General features: G+C 35.9%; 1 long non-coding RNA gene across 3 annotated transcripts in view; it reads right to left on the reverse strand.

Moving 5' to 3' along the window:
* LOC129234105 (uncharacterized) overlaps window positions 1–22,981 on the reverse strand; it is a 40,316-nt gene extending 17,335 nt beyond the window's left edge. For all 3 annotated transcript variants that reach the window (XR_008581525.1, XR_008581526.1, XR_008581527.1), the window contains exon 1: window positions 22,914–22,981. This is a non-coding gene — a long non-coding RNA (uncharacterized LOC129234105). The remainder of the gene's footprint in view (window positions 1–22,913) is intronic.
* Window positions 22,982–23,229: the final 248 nt, after the last annotated feature.

The raw sequence follows: 23,229 nt of genomic DNA on the forward strand, positions 1-23,229 counted from the left end.
GGTTTGAAGATCTTTGGGTTTGGGAAAAGACAAAATCTTATTGATGTTTTCCTCCGATGGAGAATACCCATGTTTATCAAGGGTGTAGCCCAAGTACACAATTTTGTTTTTGCATATTTGCATTTTAGCAGGGTCTAATGTCAAATTGAATAATCTCAGTCGATGGAAAACATCACTTAACAATTTGAGCATTTCAGGGAGTGATGAAGAAGCCAATATGATATCATCCAAGAAGAATTGAACATTTTTGCCTGTCAGGCCATTTAAACATTTAGATATGGTCAAATGGAAGAAAGAAGTGGAATTTTTGGCACCGAACGGCAAGCGGCAAGGCTGGAAATTGCCAATTTCAGAGCAGAAAGCAAGTTTTTCCTTATCCTGATCCTGAAGTTTAATTTGGAAAAAGGCAGACTTAAGGTCCAAAACACAATAATAATTCTGACCAGCAATATTTTGTATGATTTCAGCAATTTTAGGAAGGCATATTTTAAAGGATTCAGTTATGCTATTTAATAACCTGTAATCTATTACCATGCGAAATTTCAATTCTTTGGAATTCTGGTTGGTATGACTGCCTTTCCTGACAAAAAGTACAGGGAAATTATAGGAACTAGTGCTTGGTTCGATCAACTTGGCTTCCAGGAGCTGGGCAATCTCCCTCTGAGCAAACTGTTTTGCAACTTTAGGAATGGGGTAGGGCTTTGTCTGCAAAGGAAAATTGTGAAGAAGTTTGAATTCAGGGGTAACGGCGTCTGTCAGACCAAGTGTGGCATAACTCTTTGAAAAAACAGAGTAATTATCCATCAACAACTTCAAAACTTCCTTTCTATCATTTTCATTAAGGTGATTTAAATCAAAGTCAGACTCCTTTAATTCTTCTTTCCTCAAACTGTCAATATCCTGGGTATTTAAATTGTTGACCTGAAAAATTTGCTCCTCAGTGGGTTTCACTAAATTATTTTCATTGAAAGGTTCGAGTGTCCCAACAATTGTTTTTTTTCTGATTTTGATTTTCTTCTCAGTGTCATTCTCGATAATTGTATAAATAAAATTGTCACAGGTGGTTGTGTGAATGGAATCACTGATTCGATAACCAATTCTATTTGTTTTTGAGGTGAGCAAGACCTGTTTGTGCATCTGCATTTTTTCTGGGATTGCAAGTTTCACTACTTCAAAATTTCCTGGCAAAATAGTTATATTGTGAACAACTTTAGCATTGTATATACATTTGTCCAAATCGGTGTCATTGGGAGTCAGATTATTTTCAGGTTCAGTGTCAGGGTCAAAAAATTTGAAGTGATTATTGTCCATGATAAGCCTGTTATTGGCAGGATCAATTATCAACTTGTTTCTCTGTAAGAAATCATATCCTAATATGAACTGATAATTGTAGCCCCAGTTGTTTTGAGTAACGAAAAATAGGTTCCTGAACCATTTAGTGTCTATTTTGAAAGACAGGTTAACAGATGACATGTAAGGAACAGTGGAGCTGTTCAAAAGTTGAATTTTGACTGAACGGGAGACATACTCCACCTTTGCAACTTCTTTTATTTTAGATAATATGTCAGCCTGAGCCAAACTGATGCTTGCACCTGAATCGATAAGAGCAATGTAAGTCTGTTTGCCAAATTTAATTTCAATTAATGGTAAACTGCAAGGATTTCGAGTATTACATGATGATAAAATCTGAATTTCAGAATTCTCAGCCGACTCATTGTCAATGGAAATTTTGGGACGGTCCCTATTTACGTCAGATTTTAAGTTTTTTCTTTTGTTTTGAGAACTTTTTTTACAGTCATTACTAAGGGTTGCTTCTTTTTTTTGTGGGGTTTCTGTGGGATCCCTTAGTTCTATTTTCTTATTTTCCTGCCAAAAACCCCCTTTTAGTTTAAATTCCCCCCATAGTTTGAATTTCTTTGGTAGGGTTTGAAAGGACTTCGCCTACTAGTAAAAGATTTACGACTGCCCCTATTGGTTGAATGCCCATTAAAACTGCCCCTTTGGCTGTAATTACTGCCCCTATGACTGTATAAATTTCCCCGCAGACTATACGAACTTCCCTGCTGACTAGTGCAGGGCCGATCCTAGGGTGTCGGCCGCCCGCGTGCAAGGACCTAATGTGCCGCCCCTCAAGAGTAATTTGCATATTTTGATTAATCTTTAACGTCCATATAAATCTTTCTTCAAATTTCTATACCAAGTTCTGATTAAAAAAAAAAAACAGAAGAATGATGAACTTATAAGAAGGAAGAAAAGTTTTATAGTAAGAAACTCCTTAGGTAAATTTATATCTTTGAAGAAAGTAATAGATGCCAAAATTTACCAATCGTAAAAACGAATTTTGTAGTCTGTCTTCGGTGACATCAGAGGAAGGACGGAGGAGGGAGGATTGCTCCAAGAAGATTATCGAAATTGGCGTATGAAAAATAGTTTTAGTTCATCTTTGGTTGCATTCGGTTGCAAGGACAAAAAAGTCGGGTATATTCAAGGTGCATGGAGAGATTTTTAAAATTGACGTCAAATATCGCAGTTTTAGGAACTTTTTCGAGACTTCAGAGGAAAGTAATGTTGGAGCTCTTTCCTAAAATTCTTTCAAAATTGAAATCAACTTGAAGCTATTTTTGGTGAGCGTAGCTTAGGAAGGATCGCGCTCTTCGCGAAAATTTTCGTAAACTGAAGTTTTAAACACGCAATTTAGGTTTACCTTTGTTGACGTTGTTAGAGGGAGGGAGATTCAATCGTCTCCCATTGAAAGTTTTCGAAACTGAAGTTTAAAACGTAAATTTAGGCTGTCTTGAAACTGAAATCAATTTCAAGCTAGTTTAGACAGGAAGGGTTCTATGGCTCCACGGAACCGTCTAAAAACGAAATTTTGAGGTGTATAGTGATAGGGTTGGAGAAAAGGGGGATCCGGGGTCCTTCTCCGAAAGTTCTTGAAACTGATGTTTGAAAAACGCAATTTTAGTTTGTCTTTCAATACGTTAAGTGAGAGGGGGTGGGATTAGAGGCCACTCTAAAGACATTAATTGAGACTGCCTTTGGTAGAAATGTTTAGGAATGAATTTCGGGCCCTCCATCGCAAAAATTTCGAAAAAGAAATCCGAAAAATGTCATTAAGCAATTTTTGATGACATTAGGAAAAGCTGTCCTCTGAAAACGCGTTTTGGATTTTAGAGTCAGCATTTTTAGGCTATGTTTGATTGAGTTAAGGTGGAAGGGGTGAATCAGAGACTTAATAGGGTCTTTAAGATCGGTGGTTCAACCAGCGAAATTTTCCGAAATTTAAGTCCTAGAAACGCATTTTTAAGCCTTCTTTACTCTCGTCAAGGAGGTCATGGCATCCTTTTGGATCTTCGTTTTGGAGTTACATTTAAGCTTGCTTCCCCGTGAAAGAGCCCTGTCCTCCTACCTGATCAGAAAGCGGGCAGTTCATCCGGGATCTTAATTAGAAAAAATTGCCCTAAAGGGGTAAAATTACAAAATTTTAGTTCGTCATTCAAATATGCTTGACTCCCAGGGGAGTCGCAATTTCCCACTTTCTCTCCACGCATCCATGATTGTTGAACACAGAATTTGTTTTTTGAAATGCTTGCGAGAGTATTTAATCAGTGTAGCTTCTTTTTTTATAAATAAAATATGTCTTCATTGTTTAGGTCAATTAAAAGTTTGGGGGGTAAACATTAGTGGCCGCCCTCGGTGCTCCTTTTAGAAGGCACCCTTTCATGTTTCAGGAGGGGGGGGGGTCATTTCCCTCATTTCTCCTCCCCTGTATCCATGCCTGATTAACGGTTCTGTCACAAATTTTGCAACCAAATGAAGCATGTGTGTAAAGAGTAGATATTAATAGACAATGAACCAACAAAATGTTCCCTAACATTCTATTTTTCTTAAACTATGCTATGCTTTCTGGAAATCGACACTTAAGTACTTTGATAATTGAACATTTAAAATTCAGCATATTTATTCGACTTACTGTAAGTTATCTTGTGAGAAATTCTTGAGGAATTTTGCTTGATTATAAGAACTATATGATGCGGCCCGCGGCCGCCCCTTGCTTTGGCCGCCCTTGTGCGGTGCACACCCTGCACACCTGCTAGGATCGGCCCTGGACTAGTGTTAGTAGGGTAATGCCAACATTGGGTGGTGAGATGTGGTTTCCCACAAATATGACATGAAATTTTGTCATTTTGAAAATTTGTTGTGAAATGGGACCTAGGAATAAATTCCTGAACAGAAGGATTGGCCCAAGACGTGGTTGGTAAATTTTGTTGGCGGGTGTTATTCACCTGCACAGAATTTTCTTTGAACTGATTTAACTGATCAGTGAGAATTTTTATTTGTTTATTCGTCTCTATTTGGTTTTGAAGTAAAGTTTGAATCTCAATATTAGGGCGACAGCTTATGTTAGAAACACTATACTCATCAGAGCTAAATGCACTTTCTATATTTTTGGCAAATTTTGCCGCTTCCTCAAAATTAACTGGACCGAGTTTTTTGACTTCAATTTTGATGTCCCCCCTTAAGGCTTCTAAGAGTTTTGAAAATTTTAAATTTTCCTTTAATTTCTGAATTTCAGCTGAAGGATCACTGACATCAATGTATTTAGTGGCAGCTATTTCAATTTGCTCGATTAAGTCCGAAACTGACTGATTTGGTTTCTGCCTTATATTAGAGAAATTTTCCTGCACTTGTTGAAAATTTGTTTTCACAGAGAATTTATCTATCAATAATTTTGTTAAATCATCAAAAGACTTAGCTGATACAGCACGAGGGTCGTTGATCAGGAAATCAAGTGCTTTGTTCTTTAAATTTAATTTTAAGAATATTAACTTCTTTTCAGGTGACCATTTCTCTAAGTCGGCAACATCTGATATTTGTGAAACGAAATTTCTGACACATTCATTTTCCTGGCCTGAGAAAGAGGGTAAAGCATTTGCCAAAGACATATTTGGTGAATTAAAATTGTGAGCAGCGATTGGGGAGGTGGCTTGATTAACTCTGGCGAGTGATTTACTTCGCGTAAGCATAATACATGGCAAAGTGAGATTTTGACACAAATTTCAAACAAATGTTAAAAAAAAATACCTTACCCCAAAAAATTGTACATATATGCAGTGCATAATCATTGCAACACTTCAAATTACATTGCAAAAAAAAAAAAAAAAGTTCATTTCATGATGAAATATCTCAATATGTTTGATAATCAATACATATAAATACCCCTAACATAATCTATGAAATACATAAATGCAATAATATCAAAATATCAATTCTAAAGAATTCATGCATCGTTAAATAAAAATACATCAGAATGGAATTATGGCATATCACAAAACAATGTATGAGTTGACGATCGAATGAATCAATAATTTATCACAACTTTCAAATGAAACAAAATTAAGCTCAATTAAAAATATTTTTGAATTTCTCGTGAAAATTCAATAATAATAATAATAACCCAGAAACTCAACCTTGAGATAAAAGAAAAAAAAACTTTTTTTTTTGGAACGGCACCATATGTTATGCTGGGGTGTTGACTTACCGCCAGCAGGCCGGACTGTTTGCGTATAGTGGTTAGTACAAGAGTCTCCTGGTTACAGGAGTCAGGAGTATGAGTTAGGCTGCATCAAAAACGATTAACGTTAGGTCAGAAAAACACTTCTTTATTCTCTCTAGGAGACATTAGACATTACAATAACTTTAACTAGGTGTAGACCTTAAAATGAACATGATTGCAAATTATGGTATCATTAGAAATTATTCCGATTAGACAAACATAGTGAAAGTAAAATGCATGCGCCTAGGGGTTAAACATGGTAGGAGAAAATATACATGTACAAGAAAAAATCAATCTCACCCACAGAGTCCAGATCAAACACTTGTACGACGACGCCGGAGGTATTTTGGAGCATAGCAGCGACCTTAGGTCGCGCGCGGGCCGTAGAATCGACGTCTACGAGCCCTCGCTTGAGTGACACGCGCACTAGATACAGATTCTTCGCCTTATCGGCCACGGATTTCACCTTTACTCGGCGAGGGAGCCGGACATTTCTCCAACAGTGCTAGGATGTTTCCCACCCTTGCTCCGGGGATATTGTAATGTTCATGCGGTGGGAAGTCGTTGCGCCATTTTCACACGTGCAGTCGTGCCGGGGCTGCTCTGCTGCGCTGGGGCTGCTCCGCTGTGCCAGGCTCTTTGCTCCGGGAATACGGATAATGGCTCAGGCGGTGGGAAGTCGTTGCGCCATTTTCACACGTGCAGTCGTGCCGGGGCTGCTCTGCTGCGCTGGGGCTGCTCCGCTGTGCCAGGCTCTTCGCTCCGGGAATACGATAATGGCTCAGGCGGTGGGAAGTCGTTGCGCCATTTTCACACGTGCAGTCGTGCCGGGGCTGTGTTTCAGATGTTCAGAGTTGCTCGTTTCTGGCCACCATCTGCTTCCATCGGGCACTATATGGCTTATTCAAGCCTGCATTCTAATTCCACTTGGGCCGAAGACGGTGATCTTTGGGGTGGAGAGTTGATTTTTCAATTGTTTCATACTTGGGTCATTCTACCAAAGAAAAGCTTCTCTCTTTTTCCGCTTCTCCCAGGCCTCCTTCTTCTTCCGACCGCGTCTCTCCATGGCTACCCGAGCAAGTGGCGGGAAGGAGAAAAAAAAATCTCTCTCCAGATAGGCTGGGAGAAAAACGGGTTTTCATTCGATGCGCTGTATGGTGCTGACATCTAGGTCCGGTGCATGGAGTTAATTGATTTTCAGTATGAGGTATTATTTGAAATTGTGACAAGTTTTGTTGTCACAGTCTTACACTCTTAATTTGTTCCTTTTGATGAAAAACCACTAAATATGAAGTTTGAAGGAAAAATTTTGATATTTAGAGGTAGCTCAATGAACTTGAAGTTTGTTATATAGAGAAAATTTCGACAAAAAGTGATAGTTACACATTTATTTATATAGCACTTGTAAATCAATTGAGACATGAAAGAAGATGGTTTCTGGGTTATAAATTACACCTGGCATTGTTCTGGAAACAAGTTATTGTTTTGAAACAGTCCCAGATAAAGTCACTTTCCTGCTGTCAGGGTATATTCTGCGGTATTCCTCGATGACTTGCAGCAGAAACTGCAACTGCATTTCATGATATGTTATCAGTCCACTGAATCCTGAATGAGAGTCACTCCACATTCAGCATGATCATTCACTACATTTAAAGCTTGAATAATTTTTTTGGCTTCTTTGTAGTCATCTCTTGTTTCCCACGATGCTGGATCAACAGAAAGATAATCTACGGGCAGGTTTAATGCCTGGAACAGTGACACAGACTTTGCTGTTACAAAATCATCCAAATTTTTGTTCTCAAATGTTTGAAGATCAATCTTCCTCTGTTTAGAATTTTCTTTAGCTGGTTTTTTCATAGCACTGACCATTTTTATCTTGGTAGATGCACTGACATGACTATCAAAAAAAGTCAACGACACTAGTTCGTCTGTTAAATATCATAAATGGTTCGAAAACTTATTTGCAGCTGCTTTCGAGATATTTGTATGAATAGCTGAATATTCAAAGACTTCATTAGTAACAGGTCGTTATATGGAGCACTTGCAGCTTCTGGTGCTGATATCCATGCTTTCATGTATACACGTGCAATGAAAATGAATACAGCTGTTAATCCCTTCTCTTCTTTAGATGTAAGCTTGAATTGCGATCTAAACATCCAGATTTTAAGACTATAAATACATTTCGACATCCAACGGGCATGATGCATGGCTCCAGGCGACATAAATTTAACACCTCTAACAGGGGCAGTTCCAAGGAAAATAAGCACAAGTTCAACTAATTCTTTATAATCACCTCTTAGTTGATTATGTGACTATTCCATGTATTTTTTTGCATAAGCAATTGTATCTTCTTTTATATCCTTCATCAGTTCATCAACTACGTCAACTGAAATTCCAGTTTTGCACTGGTCGGTGTCAATGGAGCTCCAAAATTCCTTGAAACGTTTGAATAATGGAATTTCAGGAGAAGATGTGGCTCCCATGCACACTTGAAACACTGAACCTATAATCAGTTCCAACACATGATGCCTGCACGCTAGGGACAAAAGTTCCTTTTCAAGCTTTTGTTCTAAAAGAACACATGCACCCAAGTTACTGCCAGTGTTTGAACTGGTTGTGTCAAAACACATAGCACGTATGTTGTTTGATATTCCCCAGCTTTCAATAGCTTTAAATACTGCTGTAGCCTGTGCCGCACCTGTCCCAGATGGAAGCTTGAGAACTGCAAGTAGTTGGTGAATTCCTTTCCCGGTTACTAGTACAGGCAGGCGATCCACTTTATCTTTTGCAACTAAATCAGGAATTAATTTGCTGTCCCAAAGGATAACTAGAGGGACGTTAGGTTGAAACTTAGCCTTTATTTCTGCATATTTCTGAGCTCTTTCCTTCCTTCTTTGATGGCGAATTGAGTCCTTATTTAGAGAAAATTCATTGATATTGAATCCTAAGCCTTTTGCAGTTTCTGCTATTTCGTTCTGACACTTTTGTTCTGTCCAAAGCTGCAGCAAGTTGGGGAGTAACTATAGTTTTTTTCCCTCGCTTCCTTTTCTGTCTTTCTGATGCTTGTTCTGTGATATCCATTTTCTTACCTTCCCTTGAGCTTAAGTTGCTATCAGTTTCAGTATCAGTAGATGATTCAAGTTCCACTATAGAATCTTTTAATTCTTTAATTTTCTGTTGCTGTATTCGGGCATTTGCTTTTGTTTCTCGTTCAAGAGCTTTTTTCTCCTTTATATCAAGCTTTTTATCAACTCCTAACATTGATCCACACCTGCCTTTCTTCCTTTGTGCTATTAAAAAGTCTTTGTCTTCTTGTAAGACTGCTTTACTGGTTAAAACATCAGCATGAGCAACATCAAAAAGATCTTCTAGTTTAGAGAGAAAAGTTGATTCCTTAACTTGCTGTGTTGATAAACATCGAGCTTAATTTTTCTTCAAAAGCTGCCACTCTTTATACAACTTTTCAAGCTTCATTTGACAATTTTGGTTGTCTCACATAGAAATTCTAGCTTTTTGCCAAAACTTGGCAATTTCTGTGATGGTCAGAGTTGAAGCTTGTCTTATGGTTTTCTTCAATTCAAGATGATGATGCAAAAAATGTCCCAGAGCCATACGCAAGGATGGCAATTTTCCACCTTTTAATTCTGGAACTGACCCACCAAGAAGACACAAGTCACTTTGAGATCTTGTGGCCTTTGCAGTCATTTTACTTTCAAAACTGAAGCAAAAGTAAAATGCTGAAAACAATCTAAGTACTAAAATAACCAAATGTGAAGTTGTATGTGAAGTTAAAATAAGTCCAAGGTATATTTATAAAATAATGGAAAAGTAAGCAATCTTTGCTTTTTGAAAAAAAAAAAAAGATCCCGCAATGTTAAAAATTTCACAGTTGTTGAGCTACCTCTAAATAATCTTTAAATGTGCTAATATTTGGCCTGAATTTTTTTTTCATACAAAGGAACAAAATGAGAGGGTAAGAGGTTAATATTTTCATAGTTGAAAAATAAGCTCCACCCTAATATACACACAATTACAAAATCTTATGTGGCAGGTACTACTCTTCCGTCACATATAATATTTTCTCAGTTTATCTCTTTAACCAAAGTTTTGGAGGTAACTGGGCTTGGCAATGTATCATTTTGCGATAAACAACTTAAATTTTCAGTCTAAACTTAGAATCTAATTTTATAACTTGTAGTCTTGAAATAATAACAATATTAATAATAATGAAAAACTAAAACTGGAAATTAAACAGAGGAAAAACAAAGGCCTTACTTATAAGTATACGAAAGATACATATCTTCTGTATATAATGAAAACATCATATAGTTAAAGATTCGATCGAATTTTTCTTAATCATTTTAGAATGATTTCTGAACTTAATTGGTAACTAAAGACTAATTATTTCTTTTCGATGCGAGCCATTTTTTTTTTTTCAACAGCATGGGTCAGACGTGAAAAAAATGATGTTTAGAAAAATTTTTTAAAATGTTACTAACTCAAAAATCGAAATTTTTACAAGAGGCGTATATTACTTTACATGTCCAATATCACAATTTTAAAGACAAAAAAGAGAGCTAAAAATGAACTAAAACTCGTTTCTGATAAAGTAATATTTTCCTAATCAATGATTGAAGTGAGGGCGTTTGAAAAATTCTGCATTTGAGAAATTATAATTTTATAAACATTTCAATCTATGTTTTTCAAATTTCCATTTATTCATGAAAAAGAACACTATTGAATTGTAAAATGTTGCAATATATTATATTAGCATCAAGAAATAAATTATTTATATGCAGTAAAGAATGAGCGACGTTAATAATGAAATATTTTAAACTATACAGCATCCAACATTCATTTGAATTTTGGTGTCTTGAATTCATGTGACATTTTTCGTAATCACGAATTTCGATAGCAGCCAACTTGTTGGGTTTCTTACTTCTACAAATGGAATAGAAATGACCAAGAAATTTGCACCCGTCATATTACGAATGGTGGTTTTCTAGCATAAGTAATACGAGGCATATCCATTAAAAAGAAATGGTGATTTGTATGCGGTAGTAAAAATAAAGATTTTATGGCTGACATCCACCAGTACACTTGTCATAAAGATTATTTACAGCAGATAAATTTATGCAGTCATATTTCTTGTCAATCTTAAATGATGGGAATTAGCAATCCGCAAATTTGTATGATGAAATTTTGCAGTTTAATTTACATCTATATGGGTGGGTTCTTTTATTTCGGAAAAATAGTAATTTTACACACAAAAAAAAAAAAAAAAAATTTAATGTAAAGTTTATTTGATTCAAGCCCCGAAAAAAATAATAAGAATAAAATCAAGCCGCAGACGATTCGTAACTATGACGACGAAAATTTTGCACTTTAAAATAAACTTTAAAAACAGCCGTCGCTGTGGTAATCTGAAAAAATCAGAGAAAGATCAACATTGATCACATGAGGATAGTTAGCAATTCGTGATTGTTGAATAAAAGATGCTGTTAAAAATTGCAATATTGAAGAAAAAACCTATATAATACCTATTATATAGGGTTTTTTTTAAATACCTATTTAAAAAAAGACAATGAAAATTACAAAAAATAAACAAATGAATTCAATTTAATTTCATTGTTGTAAGAAACTCTTTTCATAGGTATGATTTACAAAATAATCCTTCAAAATTACTGCTAAGCATATAAAGTTAAATAACGAAAAAAAAAAATCTAATTCGCTTGCAATTATCAAGAAAAAAAAAGATAGAAAGCATTTGCAATTATCGTATATAAGTGTTTAAAATAAATTAAGACGTGTACCAATATACAATCAAGGGAAAAAAACAGAGAACATAGTTTAAAAACGGTAAGTATCTAGTACTAAATTTTAATTTTCTCAGAGAAAACAGTAGTACTAAGCCTTTTTTAGCAGTTTTCTTTCGCAAAATTGCAGTGGTTATTTCTTTTTTGATCCTCATTGATAATTGCTTTGTTAAATGAACGAGTTAAGTGCTATTTTAACTACACTTTCTGACTCAAAAGTTGGAACATATGAATAAATAAATAAATAAATATTAAAAAATTAATTTGAATTTTAAAATCTTGAATTCAAATTATGTTTTTTGCAATCACGAGTGTGTGTATGTAGGCGTGTGTGGGGGGTATGTGTGTTTGTGTGTAGGGTGTATGTATGTGAGTGTAGGGGGTATGTGTATGTGTGTATAGGTATGTGTGTCTGTGTGCTGGTATAAGTGTGTGGGTAGTTGTGTGTATGAATGTGTGTGTGGGGGGAGGGTGTATGTGTGTGTATGCATATGTGTTTGTGTCTGTGAGCAAGCATGAATGTGTGGGTAGTTGTGTGTATGTGTGTGTATGTTTTTGTGTGTGTGTATGTGTGTGGATGCTTTTGTGTGTGTGTGTATGTGTGTATGGATGTTTGTGTGTGTGTATGTGTGTATGGATGTTTGTGTGTGTGTGTGTATGTATGTGTTTGTGTGTATGTGTGTGTTCGTGTATGTGCGTAGGTGTATTTATTTGTGTGTGTGTGTAGTTGTGTATGTATGCGTGTAAGTGTAGGATAATGACGCAACCTGGAGACGGTTTTCACTATAGGAGCAACATCGTGAGGAGCCGGTAGACGGTGGTGCTGCAGAGGGAGGCAGGGGGGAAAATAAAATGACAGCACGCCAAAAACAGTCAAATGAAAGCAGTAAGCAATCGTGATTGCTCAATAAATGCAATAAATCTTTTGTAAGTATACAAAAGTAATTAGCAAAAATATGGTCCCAGTTTAGTTCTTAAACGCATAAGTTCTGGAGATAAACAGAAAAAAAAAAGGATACCCTCAGTAAGTAGAAAAGAAAATACTGTATTTTTATTCGCAAAAAAATTCAACCGGTGAAGAATGATGCAGCAATATTTTAATCCCCGGATTTCCAGTGAATGGGAAGCGTGGTGGAGGGGGAGTCAAATCTTTGCAGTCTAATCTGACCCAGTCTCTTGCTTCATTTAGTGATGTATCTTCCTCCGATTCACTATCAAAGAGCGATCCAGAAGACGATGAATCTGAATATTCATTATCTGAACATTTGTCCGAATCCATTTCTTCAGAAGGAATGCAGCAGAGTTGTATGCTCAAATCAGCAGAGTGGAATATTATGAGCAGTGTATTCCACTAATAAAGTGCAATGAAGAAGCACTTATCAGTTGAATGTTTCTACAATACATGAAAAAAGTAGATGCATACAACCTAATCCATCAATAGTAACTTATCAGCACTCAAGTTGTAAACCTGAGCCACATGCGCATTTTCTATTGAACTGGTCACAATGCCCCGCTTCCTGTCCGTTTTTTCCCTTTATTCTGGTGCATTTAAAAGAATCACAAGGACCTGCTCTGTCACTTAATGATTTGCTTACAATGATTTGATAGTGCTGAACAACTTTCCCCAAGCATCCATTTCATTGTAGCAGAAGCATTCATTTAAATTTGAAATGGTCTAACTAAAGTATTGAATGAAGACATCCTATGTGTAGAAAAGCCCTGTAGCAGAATATTTCTCACTGATCTGTGACACAACTTCAATCACTCAAAATTTGTCTGCGACATTACAGCTAATCCATATCACACATACTATACCTGTGTGTGCGTATATGTATATTCACGTGTAATGAATAACATATATAAATGTGTGCACATTTCAAGTATTTAAATAGAGTGAAATCTGCTAAAATATATTAATTTGTTTTTGTTACATATATATCTGCACTCTAAGCACTATTTTCTTGCTTGTTAACAAGCATTGATCTTATAATTGAATATTATGAATAAATATTTAAAAAATAAATATGTTGCAAAGTATACAATTTTGAACACACAAGTCATTTCACATGTGATAGCATTTACTCATTTTTATTTCATAATCATTAATGAATAAAATATTAAAAAACATGAGATTCATTTTATGTATGTATAGAAATTTCATTTATTCTGTTTTCAGCAGTTGAAGCATGGCAAAAGAGTAGATTCACTTTCATTTCCAGCAATCCTAGCAACCACTTTAGAAGTTACAGCTTTCGAAATACTGTTTGCTGCACTAGCTGAAGTAAAATGTTTGTGGTATGATGCACCAAACTTGGTTATTAGTGCAGCTTTTAGAAATTTCCTTGTATTTCTAAATCCTGCTGGTGGGCCGTTGAGAAGGATAAAAACTCTTTTATCAATAGTTCCAACTTCTGTGTCATTCCCATCAGATGCAACCATCCTTAACTCATGGGTGCGTGCAATTGTGGAACCCCAGCTTTCACAAATTGCTTCCGACACTGGAATACTGATGATAAATTTCATGAAGTGGATGAGTTTTGGGACTTTATTGCTTAAATCTTTAACGGCTTTTTTTAGAAGGATTTTTGAGTTGTATATATAGCCCTCACTTCTTCCTGAATGTATAGTTTCTATTACCCACTCATTGAAAAATAAAAATTCGAACCATAGGTCCTCAAGTATAATATTTTGCCACATAGGCTTGAATGTGCGACCGGTCATTCATAAAACGCTGCGTTTCGTCACGCCACCAGTTGAGCTCGTCGTATGCAACCGAAGTAATGTAAAAGCGGGGGGGGGGGGGGGGGGGGGGCTGTAAGACAACCCTCACTGAACAGAAATCAACCAGCAATTTCCCATTTTCCCCTTCCTGCTCATCTGAGTTGTAAGATCTATTTTTAGACTCCGACCACGTGCACTGTCGGGTCAAGGTCGCGCGCAGATCAATTCCTTTCTTATCACTTACGCCTTTGACAAAAAAAGAAACAGCCCTTTTCAATGAAAAATACCCTTTAAGGCAAAAAGCATAATTTTATTGGCGAAAAGGCCTGCTAAAATCTTGGATGAAAAGCCAAACTTTAACGGTGAGAAATACAAATAAAAATTTAACTTACTTGTTTCGATGTCCATGTCCAATACTTGCTGTAGAGCGGAATTGTTTTCACTTGTAGTTTTGCCCTCAGAGACATCTTCGGATAATTTTCGTTTTTTCGAAGATGAAAAGCATTCATTGTTGGTAACTGGCTCATTTTTATTGATTTCCTCACTATTTTCCTCTTCGCTATTCTCTATTATGCTACTTGCAATCACTGCTGATATTAATTCATCTTTTTTATTTTCCTTTTTTTTGAATAAATCAAGCACATTAAAATTAGAAATTGATTTATACTGCAACTTTTTGTTAGGATGAAACCTTGAGAAATGTGTTTTCAGATTTTTGTAAAGAACTTTTTCATTGCACTCCAAACAAGACACTTTTTTCAGCTGCGCTGCCATTTCGATGAACCAGTGACAATGATGAAGAGCAGAGATAAGCAGTTGAAAAGGAACGTTCCTAGAACCCCTAAGATCGCGGGGGTGCATTTCGTTTTCATTATCGAAGCGCTCCGGCTCCGGCGTAGATGACGTATGCATTTGCACCTCTTGGTTATTGGCGGACCACGAGGGTGCACGGAAGGCTTGGCTTGGATTATTACGGCGGCGGCGACATCAGTTTACGTTACGAAGACACATGTGCCTCTCGAGGCGCATGTGGCATTTGTAGCCTGTGATTTGAAGCTTGGATGCTTTTGTGAGCTCCAGACCTTGACCCGTACGATCGGTGCAAACTGACTGACTCAGCTGCATGAAAAACAATTTTTTTTCCCCTTCAGTTGTTAGTCATTATTGAAAAATTGTCTGCAGAGGGGGAAAATAATCTGCGACGTACGTCACCCGTCACCCTATTTTCTGCTACGGGGTAGAAAAGAATGCATGCTTTTCTACACATAGCACACATAGCTGCACAAAATCAAACAATTATCCCTTATCTGTCATTGAACCGATGTTTGATTATAAAGCACTAAAATTTTCATACGCATTATTCCATCTCTGGCTTTGATTATCTAAAATATTCATAAAAGCGAGCATTGCAAAACATACGCTTAAAGAAACATACATATGAAAAATGGCTTTAAAATAAAATGAAAATACTTATCATTAAGCAATAATTTTAATCTTAGCATTATTTATTATTCAAGTATTCACAATTACATTTGAATATGAACGATAAGAGATTTTGAGATAATTTTTCAATAACAATTTTAAATGCTCGACTTAGATCAAAAATGGCAAAACATCCACAAAAAAAAAAAACTCAGAAAAATGAGGCGATAGTTTAAGTTTCTGAAATGCAAATAAATTAATTACATATTATAATAAAAAAGTAGCTTGGATTTTAAGAAAATACATATCCTAAACGAAGGGAGGACTCAAGCTGCAAAATATACTCAAAAAAAAAAATCTAAAAATTAAAAAATATCTAAGTGAGGCCATTTAAAAAAGAAAAAAACACAGTAATTTTGCGTTCGACCTACGTTCTTTTTAGCCCATACGGTTTATTATCTAAGAGTTTTGGAACACACACAAAAGCGTTCTTTAACATATAATTTTTAAAGCATTTTTATTAAAAGTGCACTGCTGGCTGCTTTCGTTTGAGAACATAAGCTGTTTCTTCAAAATCAAGTTCGACTTTTCATTCCAATTTTGAACAGCTGGAAATAGCCGCTCAAATCATTTATAATTAGTGCCAAAGGCATTAGAAGAATGAAATGTTTAAAAAGTAGGATTTCTAACGTCTGGTGAAAAATATATAACATCATTAAATCAAATGAAAACTGTTATTAAATCATAATCACCCTCTGATATTCTTATATTCAAACTAGCGTTTACATTATGTTAGATTTATCACAATTGTGCCATTCCGCAGCTGCCTTTTTATCCATAATATATATTTTTTACTTTACTTGCAGAGCCCGATCATTCTGATAGTGGACATGAGGCTCATTTGAATTTCAGGGCCCCCTAAGGCCTAACTAAGATTTTTAAAGACACTGGGCATAAAATTCAAAAAACATAACTTGAATTCCAGACGTTAAAACGCGAATGAATACCAAGGGCTGGATGCAGTATACCTTTTTTTTTCTTTGTTTTTTTTTCAGCAACCACGAATTGCTGATTGCTCTCACTTGACTGTACTTAATACTCCTTTGATTTTATATTTCTTTGCTTTTAATGCAAACTTCTCTGGACTATGGGCCTGGGTCTCTGTCAGCATGTCTCTTCCTGGGCAGTGGTGTCCATATGTGGTACACAGGCCTCCATGAGCAAGTCCCGCCTTCATGTCCCTTGGAATCAACTTTATTTATGAACCTCTTGACTTAACACTTCAGTCCTCTTTAGACAAAAATAGCATCCAGCCTCTGGCATTTACTGGAATTTTTACGGCTCCGATTCCGGGGGACATGCTTTTCTTTTTGTCTTAGTTTCATAAATAATTGGAGGAATTCATTGCAACTACCAATTGTCTTTTGAGAACTGAGAAATGCTTTTTGAAGAAATGGAGTGAAACCATCACCGAAATTCAGTCTACTTCTTCTATAAGATTACCTATGAAGTAGAATTTATAGCGGAACTGATGTGATATACCCCACCCTTGGCGACTTTTTCCTGTTGGCGCCAAGAAAGCGTCGCCAAGAAAACGATGTATGACAACATATGTCATACATCGTTCTTAGCGATGCTTTTTTAGCGCCAACAGGAAAAAATCAGATAAAAAAACATGATCAAAGCACTTCAGAACACAATATATATAAAAACAACATAAAAGCACAACAAAAAACATCACGAATATATGCCTCAAAAATGTACAGGGCCGGGATTTTTGGAAACATATTAAAATACAATGAAATAAATTATTGTATTAATTACAAGTCGAAATTAATGCATTAATTTTTTTTTCATCATTTCTCCGGGATACGAGCCCTCGGTCTCATAGTACTTTCGTAATGAGACCTCGGCTCGCCGGCCCTGCCTTGGTCTCATTACGAAAGTACTATGAGACCTCTGACTCGCCAGACCCTCCGACTGTTAATATACATTACAGTCGGAGTATGGTCACAGTTATGTATATTTTCACGGAGACACCCAAGGGTGGCTCCTTCCGTTCAGTCTACAATAATGACACAGTTTTAAGTGTGAAATATGCATCATTATTGTGCAGATTTATTAATAAAATTCAGCATTTTTAAGAGTACAACTGAAAGAACTTTCCATTGTTAACATAAAATTCAGTACCTAAAGGAGGCACGTTAATAGAATGTCTAAATAATTCGTGGCATCGATAAGAATTAACTTTTAGAACAAAATAACCGTACTATTTCTGTAAAATTAATTTACATACAGTAAAAATAAAGTTAAAAACTACAAGAACCCCTCAAGGATTTGTAAAAACAAAGAATTTTGGAAGTGAGAGGTTTTTTTTTAATTCTAAAATAAAGAACTTACCTTTTTATATGGTATAAATATTCACACTCAGTCTAAAACAATACATCATATGACAATGGCACGTTACAGATACACACCACGTTGGAGTTAACTTTTAATTAACCTTCAAGTTTGAAGAAACTGGCATTTTCTAATGTTTTTACTTCAAAACACAACTACTGAATCTAAACTAACACAAAATAAGCATTCCTGTAAGGTATATTGCACAAAACAACACGTATCTCTCCTGCATAAAACCAAGTAAAGAACCCAAGTAAACAAGTTCGAACAAGTTTGCCTTCGCGTTGCCAACCACAGGTTAGTTTCACCAGGGATGCCATGCTTAAAAATTTATCGCCTCATTGGCGAGAAAAATATTTCAATTTTGTGCAAAAAATCGGATGTCACCAAATGGGGGGGGGGGGTATATCACATCTGTACCTTTATAGCAAAGTGGAATGTACTTCACAGAACAAACAGCTTTGTCACAGAGCAATAGCAGCAAAACCACAAATGATTTTAAATGAGTCAGACATATGAACAAACCAACCATGATAATATAACCAGCTCTGGCCCTTAGCCAATTTAAACATCTTTCAGCCAAGTGGTTATAATATTTGATTACTAACCAGATATCAAAGACAGGGCCGTCCCAACGTGGGGGGGGGGGTGCCGCAAGGCGCCCCTCGTTTTGACGGAAAACGACGACAATCACACGAAAACGACATTTTCACGAGGGGCGCTTTGCGGCTCCCCTCATCGTATAAAATAGCCCGATTGTACAAAATTAGGGGGACTTTGTGGCGCCCCCTCATTTCGTGTAGCATAGATACAGTCATGGACACACAAAATAGGGAATCATTGCAGTGGTTCTCTATTTTTTTTAGGACACGAAATGATTCCTCTCTCTCTAAGTCTCCAAAACATTCGTTTCCTTTGAATCATTGAAGCAGATACAATTTCTGAGAATTTAAGTGTTTAGAATCAAACAAAAGGTACTTCTTCTTTGTCTAGTTCTCACCAAATTTGCTTGAATTCTGCCCCTGCGTTCAGTGACGTAACCATAAAAAAGTTTTAAGAGAACACATTCAAAAAACAAAAAAAAATTATATTAATTTGAATTTTTGGCATCTTGAATTCAAATTATGTTTTTCGTAATCACGAGCGTGTGTGTGTGTATGAATGCACGTAAATGTTTGTGTGGGTGCATGTGTGTGGGTGCATGTGTGTGTGTACGTATGCATGTGCGTGCATGTTGGGTATGCAGTGCTGTGTGTACGCGCACGTGTGTGTAGGCGTTCGTGTGTGTGTGTATGTAGGCATATGTGTTTGTGTCTGTGTGCAGGCATGAATATGTGTGTAGGAGTGTGTGTTTGTGTCCGTGCACAGGCATGAGTGTGTGTATGTGTGTGTAGGCGCGAGTGTGTATGCTTGTGTGTGTAGGCAAGTAAGTGAAGCAACCTGGAGACGGTTTTCACAAGAGGAACAGCATCGTGAGGCCGATCGACTCGACGGTGGTGCTGGCAAAGGGTGCTGGTGGGAAAATAAAATGATAGGAATTCAAAACAGTCAAATGAGAACGATAAAGCAATCGTGATTGCTCAAAAAAAAAAAAAAAATCTGTTTGATTGGATAGGAAAAAAGTTCAAAAGTTTTTCGGTCAAAATTTTTAGCATTTAGTTTTAAAAACGCAATTTTAGCCTTAAAAACGCGATTATAGGCCATGTTTATTGACGTTAAGGGCTCAGAGACTCTTTCCGATGAATTATTTTTTTAAATAGATTGAAATCAATTCCTTCTCCCCCTGCAAGTTTTCGAAATTGAAGTTTCAAAAACGCAACTTTAAACAAACTTTGAAGATTTTATGGATAGGAGGATCTTAAGTCTTAAAATGTAATTTGTAAGGTCATATTTTGTAATCTTAGGGCCAGTGATTTTTCGCAATCAGAGCTCCAAAAACGCTATTCTGAGCGATTTTCGATGTTGTTGAGTATTTGTGAGCTTCTCCCTAAAACTTACAAGTATTTGATGCAAAAGGAATAACAGCTTTCTTTATAACATATATGAAAGCTGATATTAAGTTGGTGCAAGTAAAACGAAAAAACTCTTGAAAAGAATCATTGGATCAGTCTAGATCGAAATTTAATTTTGATGTAATTTACTTCGATAAACACATTTTCTATTTATAATCAGCAAATTATTTATTCGTGTTCTTAATTTAATCAATATGAATAACCAACTCAGTTTTGATTGTTTGTTTTTTATCTTGTGGGATAACATTTTACTAGATAAATATTTGAATTTTCAACATTTCCCTTTTTTCGAAAAGTTTTTGGGGCATTTTTGTATCACAAATATTTGAAACAGATTCATTGCTTTTGTTTTAATTTGTATTATGCATAGCCCTTTGATTGTTCTGTTCATTAATATGTAAAAATAAGTAGATACTTATTACATTTAATAGATACTTATTATGCATTGATGTTATAACTAACTTGATTTTTCTGTGTGTATGGGGGTGGGGGCCAGAAAACTTTCGCCCGGGCACCATCTGCTCTTCGGACGGCCCTGATCAAAGATCAAAATTCACCACTCTGATTATATTGCTGCAGGTCCATTCATTACCATACAACATCTGGTATACATACCGTAGAAAATGAAATGAAAATCAAACTAATTGTGATAAGACTGAAGCACTCTTGGAATTTCGTATTTCATCTGCTGTAGCATAAAGAACACAAATGCATCTTTATGTTTACCTCAGTGTAATAGTTCACAAGACTTGGCATAGATGGCACTCTCCTTGGTTGATTATTTCAGGGCAGAAGTCTTGTGGCATATGATCATAGTATATAACCTGCCTTTAGCTTCAAACTTTCAAAGCCTCTCAAACTAATGGCTTTAGCATCCGAGTACAAATGTGGGATATAAAACTATCGCTTTGATTGTTTTCTTAAATATTATTACATCATCCCCACATCCCAGCCAGGTCGCCCCCCCCCCCCCGAAAAGAAAGGGAACATTACATCTAGAGTTCCTGTAGAATGTTTATTCGTAGGGAATATTTCAATGAGAGATTTTTTATTTATTTATTTTTTTTCTAATTACACACTGTGTGCAATTTTTGCCTTTATAAACAAGTCACATATGTTTTTCTGCCCTGCCGATGTTGCTACAATGAACGATTATTATCTAAAATCTGACAACCAAGACAAAATCTCGACAATCGAAAGATACTCTGGGATTGTAAGAAGAAATGCTACTAGAAAAATTTCTTGCAACAACCTTGACAGATCTTGATATTATACTGACGGTGTCAATATTGACGTGTCTCATACTGCATAAAGTTTGCATAAAGATTAAAAAGCAATATTCCAATAACAACACGTATGCAACATTGCATTCATCTTAAAATACCAATGTTGATATTACCTTACAATATCAGCATTGCATACATGTTGACGGCATCAATATGGTATTGATTTCATGCTGTCGCCGTCAAGGTAATTAGTACACAATAGAACAGGGGGAACTTCGTTGAGACTTGCGCATGCGCACAGTTCTTTATACCCAGCGTTCCTTGCATTGCTGGCATGTTATCTTCCTCCTTCGACCTTCGGTAGAGCTCCACGCTGCACATGGAGTTGCATTCTATAGGCTTCGCTAAGTTGGTTGCTTAGTTATTAGTGTGGAATAGTATTGTTTTAGGAATAACTTAAGAATGACTGATAACTGCAATTGTTTATTAATATAGTACTAGACAAGCCATATTGCATTCAATGTGCGATCAATGATAGAAATGGCCGAGGCCGTTCCTAGACTTTGAAACAAAGGATCAGCAGCTGAATATTTCGTATTATCACTTCAATCTCACGAGTAAGATTTTTTTATTCAATTATTATTTCTGTTATTCTTTTAGATAAATTCATATATTTTGTTCAGAGGATATTTTCAATGCTGACATCAATTCGGAAATATACTTTATTGTATCTATTTATTTATTGCTATCTTTACTCTTTAATGTACTATAAAAATTTCCGCAATTATTTTTTACGAAGGATTTTATGTCTTTATAATACAATTAGAAGCATGAATTTAAAAAAATAAGTCAAGTATTACGCAAAACAAAAAACTTTTCATTTTTTAAATTAAATTGCGAGTACTACTAATATCTTTATATGACTTTCCGATCAGATGTCAGCTTTAAGAAGATATTCTTAGGCTAGAAAACTAATCAGTCTTGAAGAATAACAGAGGTAATTAAAGAATGAAACTTAATTCTCGAGTTTGAAGTGAAAATAATACAAATAAATAAACGGATAAAACACGTTGCAAACATACTGATTTCATACTGTCATGTCAATGTATCCTGACATTTTCCTGTCATATCAATATGTATGCAAGATTACAAAAGCAAGATCATCTTGCCTAGACCTTGATTTCATGCTGTCATGACAATATCTTGATATTATCCTGTCATATCAATATGTATGCAGCATTGCAAAAGCAGCCTACCTTGATATTTTCCTGATATTATGCTGCATACACCTTGTCTGTCAATATTGTGGCAGCCTCCTGACAGCATAAATGGAGTAACATAACAACATTGAGGCAGCATTAATGCAAGATGATTTTTCTTGCATGTCAACCTTTATGCAATACGGAGGCAAGATAGTTTGCTTACTGGGAAATCACTCTTAAAATCACTAAATAAAAAAGGAGTAAATATTACAAAGCAACAGTTTATTTGCTATTGTTTCACACAAAATGTAGCAAATACGCCATTTTCTGACATTTTCCCGAAGAGTAATAAAATGTTCCTACGAAATTACTTTTGTTACATGTAACCCATGTATATTTACTTAGGCCTAATTTAGTTGAAAAAAAATTGCGATTTCATCCGATTTTGACAGATTTTTCTACAAAATGCATTTTTTTTTGCTGATTTTGCACATGCAGAATAATCAAAAAAGTCATTTTTTTACAATTTCAACAAAGAGCGAAGGAAAAATACATACGTTTCAATGTTTCGTTTTTACCTTGTTTACATCGGAAGTCGGGAAAAACCGTACGGTTAGGGACCGAAAGCCTCAGATGAAATAGTGCAATCAAGAGTGCAATTTCTGCATGATTTTCCTATCGTTCATGCTGCCATCTAGTGGATAGATGCATTAGTATCAATCAATAGCAATTATAAAAATGAGGTTGCAAAGAACTCTTAACGAAAGGTTCTCTTTTTTTTTCGTATTCATTTATTCTTTACTAGCCACCTGCGGCTACTAGCTAGTTCGCCTTTTTACGCCCTACGGCGGCCCAAAGTCATCCCAAGTAGGA

This window comes from Uloborus diversus, chromosome 1 (assembly GCF_026930045.1).
Source record: "Uloborus diversus isolate 005 chromosome 1, Udiv.v.3.1, whole genome shotgun sequence".
Classification (NCBI taxonomy): domain Eukaryota; kingdom Metazoa; phylum Arthropoda; class Arachnida; order Araneae; family Uloboridae; genus Uloborus; species Uloborus diversus.